The sequence below is a fragment of the Tiliqua scincoides genome, chromosome 7, assembly GCF_035046505.1.
Source record: "Tiliqua scincoides isolate rTilSci1 chromosome 7, rTilSci1.hap2, whole genome shotgun sequence".
Taxonomy (NCBI): Eukaryota; Metazoa; Chordata; class Lepidosauria; order Squamata; family Scincidae; genus Tiliqua; species Tiliqua scincoides.
The window spans coordinates 51906265-51917259 of record NC_089827.1 but is presented as its reverse complement, the minus strand read 5'-3'; positions in this window follow the sequence as shown (position 1 = coordinate 51917259).

Below are 10995 nucleotides of genomic sequence, written 5' to 3'. Positions count from 1 at the left end.
AAGTTTGGCAGTTTGGATGAAGTTTGGATGAAATACGTTGAGGGACCCATGACAATTTGTAGTGAAAGTTCAATCCCAGGTACTTAAACATCTTAACCTGTTGAATCGCCGTGAAAAACCCAAGAATGGTGTTTCCAGGATTTCTCAAACACTAAGATTTTAGATTTGGTGTCATTAAATTGAAGGTCATTGACAGAAAGATATTGAATACAACTGGCTATCAGGTGTTTCAGCACGACAGGTGTCTGAGAGATCAGCGCCATGTCATCTGCATACAGTAACAAAGGTACTGACCTATGACTAAGTTTGGGGTTAGTTGTGAGGGCCAGTCTGGATTGAGTAAGAAGTTAGAGATGCAGCACTGGGCTCTCATTCTCAGGCTTAAGGCTCAGTGACTTAGGAGTTGACTTAGTGACTCAGTGACTTAGGAGTCCTAACCAACTTTCTAGCACTGGCATAGCTGTACCAGTGGGGCATGTGCTTCATCTTGCAGTTGGGGGGCAGTCATGGAGGCCTCCTCAAGGTATGCCAATGTTTGTTCCCTTACCTCGAAGTTCCATTACCCTTATGTTGGTGCTGGAAAGTAGGTTAGGATTGTGCCCTTAATAACCTTATCCAATATTCTGGGGGAAAAAGACTTCCCCTGGAAAGAGGTGGTGGGTGTCAGCTTTCACACTCTCCGCATCCTCACCATTCAACACAATGTGACCAGCCTTCTTAGACTGTCTGGTCTTTTTCTGAGGAATGGGCAGCTCTGAATCTGGGGAATCAGATTAGTCTGAACATTGTGAAGGAGAGTAGGAAGGGATAGGGTTCATCAAACACTTGATGTGTGCTGCTTGAAGCTTGCTTTCCCTTTCCTAACCTTGGTCTTTACCAGTTGTTTAGAGAAAGTACACAGACCCTGTGAGGCTAGCTTGCTATCAACCAAGCCCTTGAGCTACTGGAAAACGTGGGTCTGAGCCATAGCATCTAGGACAGAATAGGGGATACAACAGTACCAGTGCTTGGCCCCTTAAGGTTACTAGCACCACTAGGATCTAGGCTTGGGGCAAGGACCAGAGAGGTCCGGCTGCGCACTGGTGGGGTCCATCCCAGAAGATAACCAGTGGAAGTTTTTGTCTCCAGGGAGTGGGACCAAGGGCTATGCGGGACTGCACACACTAGCCGAATCCAGAGCCCACAGTGGGGGAGGATCATACACTAGGGACACAAGCCTAACCAGGTCTACTCAGAACTAAGTCCTATTTTGTTCAATGGGGCTTACTGTCAGGAAAGTGTGGTTAGGATTGTAGCCTAGGCTGCAGAGCTTCCAAAAGTCACTGCAGAAATTCTCCCTGTCACACCTAGCTGAGGGACTCAGGGGAGGTAAGGAGCAGCAGCCTCCTGGCAGGCAGGACAGAGCAGTGGCAGGAAAGGGGACACAGCACAGGGTCCAGGCGCAGAATCTGGCTGTCCTGGGTCTGCAGGCAGGGCACAGGAGCCCCAAAACAGTGGAGAAGTAAGCCTGTGCGGGCCTGCACACACTAGCCTGCTCCTGAGCCCACGTTGGGGCACTATAGTAACTTAATAGTTCTGTGCCAAAACCAGGCCTGAAGCCACTCAGAAAGCCACTCAATACCCAGTTCCATACAAGAATGTGTTGAATTCAAGTGCAAGTCCCCACTCAAGCACCTTGCCTAGGGAGGGACTATTAGCCATTGGCTGTTGGTTGCTCCAGTTCTCCCAGGCCCAGAGGGGTTTTTCCACTGGAGTGATCTTGCCACTGGTTCCTTCCAAGGAACTGTCAAGAGATGTTCACTCCCTTGTGCAGCCAGCAGAGGGCACTTAGACAAAATTCAGCTATTGGAGAGGTATAAAAGCTGTAGAACCGTCTTCCATAGGAGAGCTAATGCAAGCCGCATCAACACACGCTTTGCTTCCTTAAATGTTACACCAATTCCTAGGTATATTTGGGGTGCCGATTCCAAAAATGACATCTGTTTTGCCCTATCACATCTAGTTTTGGAGACACGGCATGGCCTCTTTCGTGAATGGTTCAAGCAGCTTCCTCATGAGGAAGACTACACCATGGCTTCCTCATGAGGAAGCTGCTTGAACCATTCACTAATGAGGCTATGCTATATCTCCAAAACAAGATGTGATAGGGCAAAATGGATGCCATTTTTGGAAACAGCACCCCAAATTCATATCAAAGCACCATAAAGTTTAGGAAAAACTTTTCTGACCCTCAATTTTGTAGGCCTGTGTTATGTATTCCTCTAGGACAGCATTTCTCAAACTGTGGGTCGAGAGCCAATTTCAGGTGGGTCCCCATTCATTTCAATATTTTATTTTATATATATGACTTGATGCTACTGTGGTATGTAGTATGGTATTTGGGCTGTGTGTGTGTGTATATATATATATGCATTGGAATCGTGGAAAATCTTGCCAGGAGGTAGGATGTGGTGTCCGCAGTGGCCCCTTTAAGGGTATGGCCTGGGCATTCAACAGGGAGCATGCTGCACAGTTGCAGCCACTTGAAGGCCATAGAGCCCTCAGGCATAAAAACACCTGATGAAATGAGAGTTTGGTGTGAGTAGTAGAAGGAGGAAAGTTGGAGGCTGGCTTGAGGGATGGATGGGCTGAGGTGCTAATGGAACTGCTGATGGACTCTGCTGAGGGTGAATGGACTTTGGAGACTACTGGAACAGACTGCTGGAGGCACTGGTGTGTGGCTGCCATGACCTACTGAGGACCAAGGTACTGCTGTTCTGGTGGGAGGAGCTGCTGGCAGGAGAGGGGAGGGTGAAGGACCTCTGCAGGTTAGGTGAGCTGCCATGGTGGTAGATTCTAGCAGTGCTACAGGACAGAAATAGGGTCATTGTTGGGGAAAGAAGGGGAGCTAATTGGCTTAAAGTGGGTATAATTCTCTAAGCAAAGCTTGGACCAGGAATGTGGCAAATATATACTGTACTTGGGCTGTATATATATTAGACTTGATGCTACTATGGTATGTGACTGTATTGGGGCTGTACTTTGAACAGACTACTATGTATATGCTTTTAACAATGATAGTCAATGGGATTTACTCCTAGGTAAGATTGCAGTCTAGGATTGTTAAAAAATTTTCCTGCTTGTTGATGTCACTTCTGGTCTTGACATCACTTTTGATGGGTCCTGACCAATTCTCATTCTAAAAAGTGGGTCCTGGTGCTAAAAGTTTGAGAACCACTGCTCTAGGAAATGTTCTTTAACTGATGGTTGCTGATGTCAGCAGAGGTTTGGAATTGACTTAAAAGGGCTAATAAAATATAATAATGCTGAGACATTGGCCACAAAAAAAGCTGTTAGTAAAGACTATATAAAATACATCCTTTAGGACATTGGCATGATGCAGTTGAAGCACTCCACCCTTCTCCTGCCTCAACACTGCTGTCTTTAGTGATGTCGATTACAGGCTCATATGTGTGAAGTTCACAAGCCCTCCAAATTTGACAGGCTGCACATTCTGACTCTTGAAGACATTGGTCCTGCGCTAGGCTCATATGAATTCCTGACTGTAAGACATACCTCTCTAGGCACTGATAACACAGGCCAATACACATTTTGCTGTCTTAAAAGTTAGACTTATTCCTGAATATATTTGGGATGCTGATTCCAAAAATGGAATGGTTCAAGCAGCTTCCTCGTGAGGAAGTCTAATCCATGGCTTCCTCACGAGGAAGCTGCTTGATCCATTTACTGACAAGACCATGCTGCATCTCTGAAACTAGATGAGATAGGGCAAAAACCGATACAATGTTTGGAATCGGCACCCCAAATTTATATAAAACTACTATAAATTTTTTTTAAAAGTTTTTCTGACCCTTGCTTTTGCAGGCCAGTGTAATTATTTCCATCTTGTAAAACTTAAATTGAAAAAAAAGCTGCAATATTGGTCTCTAACCAACGTGCTCAAAGGTGCATCCATGTTGCTCGAACAGGATGAATGGTATGAGCATTGTACTTTAGAGCGCCAGTGATGGCAATGTAAAAGTTGGGCCTGGATCATATAGGAGCTTCCCCCAGACTCTTGCAGTTTCTCATATCTCTTGGCCTGTTGTGACCAGGTCAGAGTCCTAGACGTCATCCATGATGCTCTTTTCCAAATGCAGTATGTTAAAATTGCTCATATTCCACTCTTAGTATAAATATCATTCATTTTGTAAACATCCTTTCTGACTTGTTCCCTCCACTAAGGGAAGGAAACTTGATGTGATTGTCCCTGCCACTCTCCCTTGTAGTTGCTCTTCACACTACAGTTTTGTGTATAGTGTGACTACTCATGACATTAATTGTTCCTTTAGTAAAGAAGTGTGTTTTCTAAGTATTTCCTTGGCATTTTGAAGGGATGACGTCACGTTTTGAGAAAGCGAGAGTGTCAGAAGAGAAAATCTGTTGCTATATCCACTGGCTGCCTTTTTTTCTGGGTCCAGCTGCTGCCTTTATAGAGCATGGCTGCCCATGGATCAGGACACCCTTGTGCCCCTACATTTAGGGCCCTCTAATTCTAGTGTCCTTTCCCACATTCACATAGGCCTGCCCCTCAGCTGGTGGTCCTGCTGCAGGCCTTGAGGAATGTGCACTCTTTATTCCTCCTTGACAAAGGCAGCTGCACCATTCCTTTGTTCTTCTACAATATAAACATGCTTAACTAGCTCCCTGCTCTCTTCAAAGCAATAGCCAGCCCCAAGCATGCTGGTACATGTGTACTAGGCTTCAGCCGGAAGGCTTCAGATGCACAGAGAGCCCGGACTGTAGCTGGTATTTTGCCTTGTCCTTTTCCGGTAGTGGATTAGGGTATGGCATGGACCCAAAGCTTCTGGCATTATTCAGACTGCTAAAACCATTTTTAAAACTCCACTGGTCAACACTCATTTCCAAAGCAACAAAGGTAAACCTCAAAGGATGCTAAGAAGCCGATTTATTGAGCATTCCAGAAAACTTTGCTCTGGTTGGTGTGTTTAGAGTATGATTTTATATTGTGAGCCCTTTAGAGACAGGGAACCACTTCCTTATTTTGCTATTTTATTTTAAACTGCTTTGTGAACTTTTGGTTGAAGAGTAGTATATAAATAGTCTAAATAAATTGATGTAAACCAGGGCTCACTAAACAATATTTTTGTTAGAAGTCATCTCCAATAGGAACAAAAAGGCAATGATTTGCTAGGGATAGGCAACAGTGAACAGGGAGAGTTGACACATGATTTTAAGACCTGTTGGTGTCAACAGAAGAACTAAGCATGTACTTAAATCCCTATCACTGAAGTCAATTGAACTTGGAAGTCTTGGACTTTGGCTAAATCATGACCATATTTTTTGTTGGCAGGAAAAGCACTCAGTCTTGTACAAATATATTCAGGTTTTTTTTAATGCATCTGGCCTGGGAATACCAGGTGCTGTAGGCTTATACCATGATCTCAGAAGCTAAGCAGGGTCAGGCCTGGTTAGTACTTGGATGGAAGACCGCATGGGAATACCAGGTGCTGTAGGCTTATACCATGATCTCAGAAGCTAAGCAGGGTCAGGCCTGGTTAGTACTTGGATGGAAGACCGCATGGGAATACCAGGTGCTGTAGGCTTATACCATAGTCTTTCGAGACTGAAGGTTGCCAACCAAATGCATCTGATATAAATAACATCTCTGATATTCCTTTAGCAAAAGATATATTATGTAATGAGACTTTCTCCCTCTCCCTCCTATTCTCTTCTTTGAGAGAGAGCACGACCTGTTTAATCAGGCTATAAAAAGAATTAGAACAGGTAGTTCAAACATAAAACATTTTTGTCATATACATACCAACATGTGGGGCATGCATTATTTTAGACAGAATTTGGGGACAACACCCAAATGAGGAAATGAAACCCACCTATTTTATTTTCTTTTTCTTCTATGGTTTCTCCTTGGGAGGGATTCATTCTCTCATGAAAGACCTGGCAGTTCCTCTAAGACCTGAACCTCATCCAAGAGATAATTACTGTATATCTATTTGAATTCCATGAACTGAGAACCAGCCTCTAGCAATTAGACAGGCGCTCCTGTAGACCCTGTTCTTTAGTAATGAACCCCCACTCTCCCTTCTCTTGGCAGCAGCACTGGAGGAAGTTATATGCTCCACCATGCACTTCTCGCTTGGTCTCCAAGGAGAGTGTGCAAAAAGAAGATGGTTTCGCAGATGAGCAAACAGAGGGCCAGAGATGGGGGATAGTGGGGAAGGGGGCAGGACATTTTCCTGCTGTCCCCAGCCTGTGCATGGCAAACCACTTGGGGGAAGGATGAGATCTCTATATCTCTTCAGTCCAACATGAAGTGAGAGATACCTGCTCCCCTAGTATGAAGAAGACCATGCTGAATATCTAGGAGCAAGTGGTCACGAAATTGAGATTTTTTGCAGGTAACTGCATTTGTAGACGCCTTGCTTGTGCAGCCTTACAATAGAGCTATTCAGACCTTATTTCTATATATACGCATCATAATATACAAACACGAACCCTCTTTTAGATTGGGTGACCCAGAGAGCATTGCCCCATCCCAATATATTAAGGTCTCCTACTTTTATTTTAATCTTCTTAAAAAAAAAAAATTTCTAGCTCTCGTATTTGTAGAGAAAAGTGTAGGAACTTCCCAGCTGGCTAAACCCAGGAACTGTTGAAGAGAAAACAAGAAATAAGTGAGGATAACACCATTAGAAATGCAGAGGATGCCGCTGTCTTTAAATGGACCTTCTGTCTAACTTTTTGTGCCTAAGAGGACAAAGGTAGTTACATTCCACTCCCAGATTGTTTCTTTCAAGTATCTCGGGCAAACCAGCAAACTCTTGCTTAACCTTCGATCAATAATTCAACTGGTCCAGTGCATACTTGGTCTAGAGCATGTCCAGCCTCAATTTTCGGGGGCTGTGGAGCATAGACCTGCCTCGAACCTGCCATGGCATCCCTGCCATTGTAACCCCTAAAAGGCTGTTTGGGGAGCTACCACTGTCACCTTTTTGAGGGTTCAGGGGTTGGCCTAGTTAAGTCTGCCCTCTGATGGGCATCAATGCTTTACCAGTGCCCAACCTAGGTGACTCCTGGTGTCACCCCACAATTCAGCAGTAGAGGGATAGTAAACTACTAGTAGGACTGCAGCCCATGGACTGGTGGCATGCCAAATCATGGTTAACTGAACTCTTGCGTCAATATGAACATAACCATATACTATGTTTATTTGCACATGTTTGTGCACAGTACAGTACTTATTTCCAGGATAGGAACCATGCTGGTCAGAAGTTACAACAAGGCACAAAAATGGCTCAAACCAGATCACTTGCTGAACTACCATGTGAACCCAGCAGTGGGTAGAAGCATTTCTCATGATTATCCCATTAACATTCTAGTGTGGAGGAAGTGTTAGTAGATAGTCAACTTGAGACAGTAAATGGAGATAATTAATTCACAAATGAAAGAAAACTCTCTTCTTATTCCTTGGGCTTTTTATTTGAGAGAGAAAGAGAGATGAAAAGAAAACTCACTTCAAAAAGGGAAATTTCCATTTGATGTGTTGAGAATTCAAAGCCAAGTTGAAGATCTTCCTCAACATCAGGTCTTTCCTCCTTGGCATATCAGATTAGTTTCTTCTGTCAGTATTTTCATGGCTTTGGGTGGGGATAAATGAACACCTTTCAGTGGTGTTATAGTTTGCTACCAGAGTCAGGTGGGGATTAAGAAAATACCTTGAATGACTCACTGATGAGGGGAAGAGGCCGAAGAGTGAGTTTTATAAAGCAAGAGATCTGAACGACATATACAGTATTCTCTTTTAGGATGTGTGCAATGTCCAACAGTATGCAGTGGGCAAGGTGAGTGTATGCTCACCCTTCTCATTTCATATCCTTCTCAGCAGTAGTGCAATCTTTTCATCAAAACTGGGTTCATACTTGGTGTGAAAGTGAGGCAGTTGCAGTTCCACTAAGCACGAGCAGATCCTGTCCACCTGAAAAACATCTCCAAGCTGCAGTTCCTACATCTACTCACATAAGAACAGCCCCACTGGATCAGGCCATAGGCCCATCTAGTCCAGCTTCCTGTATCTCACAGCGACCCACCAAATGCACCAGGGAGCACACCAGATAACAAGAGACCTCATCCTGGTGCCCTCCCTTAAATCTGGATTTCTGACATAGACCATTTCTAAAATCAGGAGGTTGCACATACACATCATGGCTGGTAACCCGTAATGGATTTTTCCTCCAGAAACTTGTCCAATCCCCTTTTAAAGGCGTCCAGGCCAGACACCATCACCACATCCTGTGGCAAGGAGTTCCACAGACCGACCACACGCTGAGTAAGGAAATATTTTCTTTTGTCTGTTCTAACTCTCCCAACACTCAATTTTAGTGGCTGTCCCCTGGTTCTGGTGTTATGTGAGAGTGTAAAGAGCATCTCTCTATCCACTCTGTCCATCTCCTGCATAAATTTGTATGTCTCAATCATGTCCCCCCTCAGGCGCCTCTTTTCTAGGCTGAAGAGGCCCAAACGCCGTAGCCCTTCCTCATAAGGAAGGTGCCCCAGCCCCGTAATCATCTTAGTTGCTCTCTTTTGCACCTTTTCCATTTCCAGTATGTCTTTTTTGAGATGTGGTGACCAGAACTGGACGCAATACTCCAGGTGTGGCCTTACCATCGATTTGTACAACGGCATTATAATATTAGCTGTTTTGTTCTCAATACCTTTTCTAATGATCCCAAGCATAGAATTGACTTTCTTCACTGCTGCCGCACATTGGGTGTCCTGTCCTGTCATCAACCTGTCCACCACCACCCCAAGATCTCTCTCCTGATCTGTCACAGACAGCTCAGAACCCATCAGCCTATATGTGAAGTTTTGATTTTTTGCCCCAATGTGCATGACTTTACACTTACTGACATTGAAGCGCATCTGCCATTTTGCTGCCCATTCTGCCAGTCTGGAGAGATCCTTCTGGAGCTCCTCACAGTCACTTCTGGTCTTCACCACTCTTCAGTTAATGTTCATAAATAGACAAACAATATAAGCCCTATTCAGGCATATAAATCCAGGTAGAGTATCGTATTTATTTACATAGTAGCATCAGTGTACATGGTGCTCTAGACAGAGTAATAAAGTCAGGTTCCTGCCCCTAGCAGCTTACAATCTAAAAACTAACAAGGGAGCAGTGGCATAGTGACTTCATCTGCCATGTGGGATGGTGACTCCTGGGGTGGTGACTTCCCAGAATGTGGAAGCAACTGGCAGTGATGTAATGAATTTAACATGGTCACTGCCACCTACTTCTGGGTTGTGAGCCACTGACTTGGCCACTTGGCTTTCTTGGTGTGGTACAGAGGTTCTACAAGCCTAGACATGCGGCTCTGCCATGCCTTGCTTTGTGCACAGCAAATTGGGTGGGAGGCTTTGCTTCCCAAGCTGAGCTCCACACAGGCTGGATAACTTTAGGTGGTGGGCCAGATATGGCCTGTGGGCTGTACGTTGCTAACCCCTGCTCTAGATGTTCTGCGGGCTGCTGCAGAATTGCCTGCATGTGGGTGCCAGGTTTACCCTGTGTAAAGAGGTCCATGGGAGAAATGATCCCTTGATCAGATAGGAAAGGAGGGTTCCTGGGCAAGCAGCTTATTCCCTTTGAGCAGAAGATCCCTAGGAGCAAGCTAGCACAGCTGGCAGTGACAAAGTTCCTTCTCCTCTTCCAGCTTATGAGGAGAGGGAAGAACTACCCTCCCAGACTCAATACACAGCTCAGTGGGTGGGCAGGAGGGAAACTGCAGGGAGGTTGGAAGAAGAGACAGAAGGAAAGCCACACTGGGTTGAGAAGGACACTGCTCAGGGGGAAGCCATGGGGGCCTATGTGAATGCAGACCACAGGCATCAAGTGCTCCAGGTCCCAGTGTAACCTGGCATCAGTTCTGTCTCTGGCTACCTACATTTCCAAGAAAGCAGCTACAGCTCAGGGGTGGAGTCAGAGATTGGCCAGGCAGGGCTCTGGGCAAGGGCCCACGCATGTCAGAGGAAGCACCTGACCAGGCTGACGCCAGAATCTTCAGTGTTAGGGGTTGCATCAAATGTGCCGTTGGGGGTGGGCAGTGGATGCCATGGGACCCCAGTACAGGCCTCTGCCCTGGTTCTCCCCTGGCACTGGAGTAATGGTGAATGAAACTGTAACAGTGAACAAAGCTTGAAATTCCTGCAGGAAAAGCAATGGTGCATGTGCTTTCCTGAAGAATCAGGCCTGTGTGCTTCTCGACAAAGATCTTGTCTTGTTTCCTGTCTTGTAACTATTAATGGAAGGCTGTGGTGATCCGCTCCAGCCTGAGGATGCCACGGAAGGATGTGTGTTTTCAAAACACAAATGTTTTGGTTCTCACGTAACTTCATTTGAAGTTTTCAGAAACCAGAAAGCAATAGAAAATGATTAAAATCCAGCTCATGCTGAAATGTGATCGGAGTTATTTCTGCTCTGATCTCTGATCAAGGGCTTTCCAGCTTCCTTCCCCTACTTCTAGCCCCTTTGACATAGACTCATTGATCTGATTCTCAGATTGCACAGGGAAGGTTGTGGCACCTATCTCCAGTCACTAGTAGCACCGTTCTTTGTCCTCCCATTGCTCTGTAGGGTTGCCAGCCCTAGCTGATGCTATTCCTGGAAATTCCTCCCCCCCCCCATGCAGGGTAATGTCATTAACAGCCCAATTCTATGCAGGATTGCCATTTTGGGAGTGCTGCCACAAAAGGCAGCAGTGCTTCCTATACATTGCCAGGCCCTGCCACAGCCACCAGAGCAAGTAAGGTAGCGGTAGGAGAGGGTAGAAATCGGGTGGGGAGGCTGAGGAAGGGGTGGATCTGGTGGTGGTGGTGTGCGCCAAATAGTATCTCCTCCATCAGCCTCCCCACCCCCTTTCTCTCCTCAAACTTGCACATTTGTGTGTATTCCCACAACAGTCCATGAACATATGGCTAAGA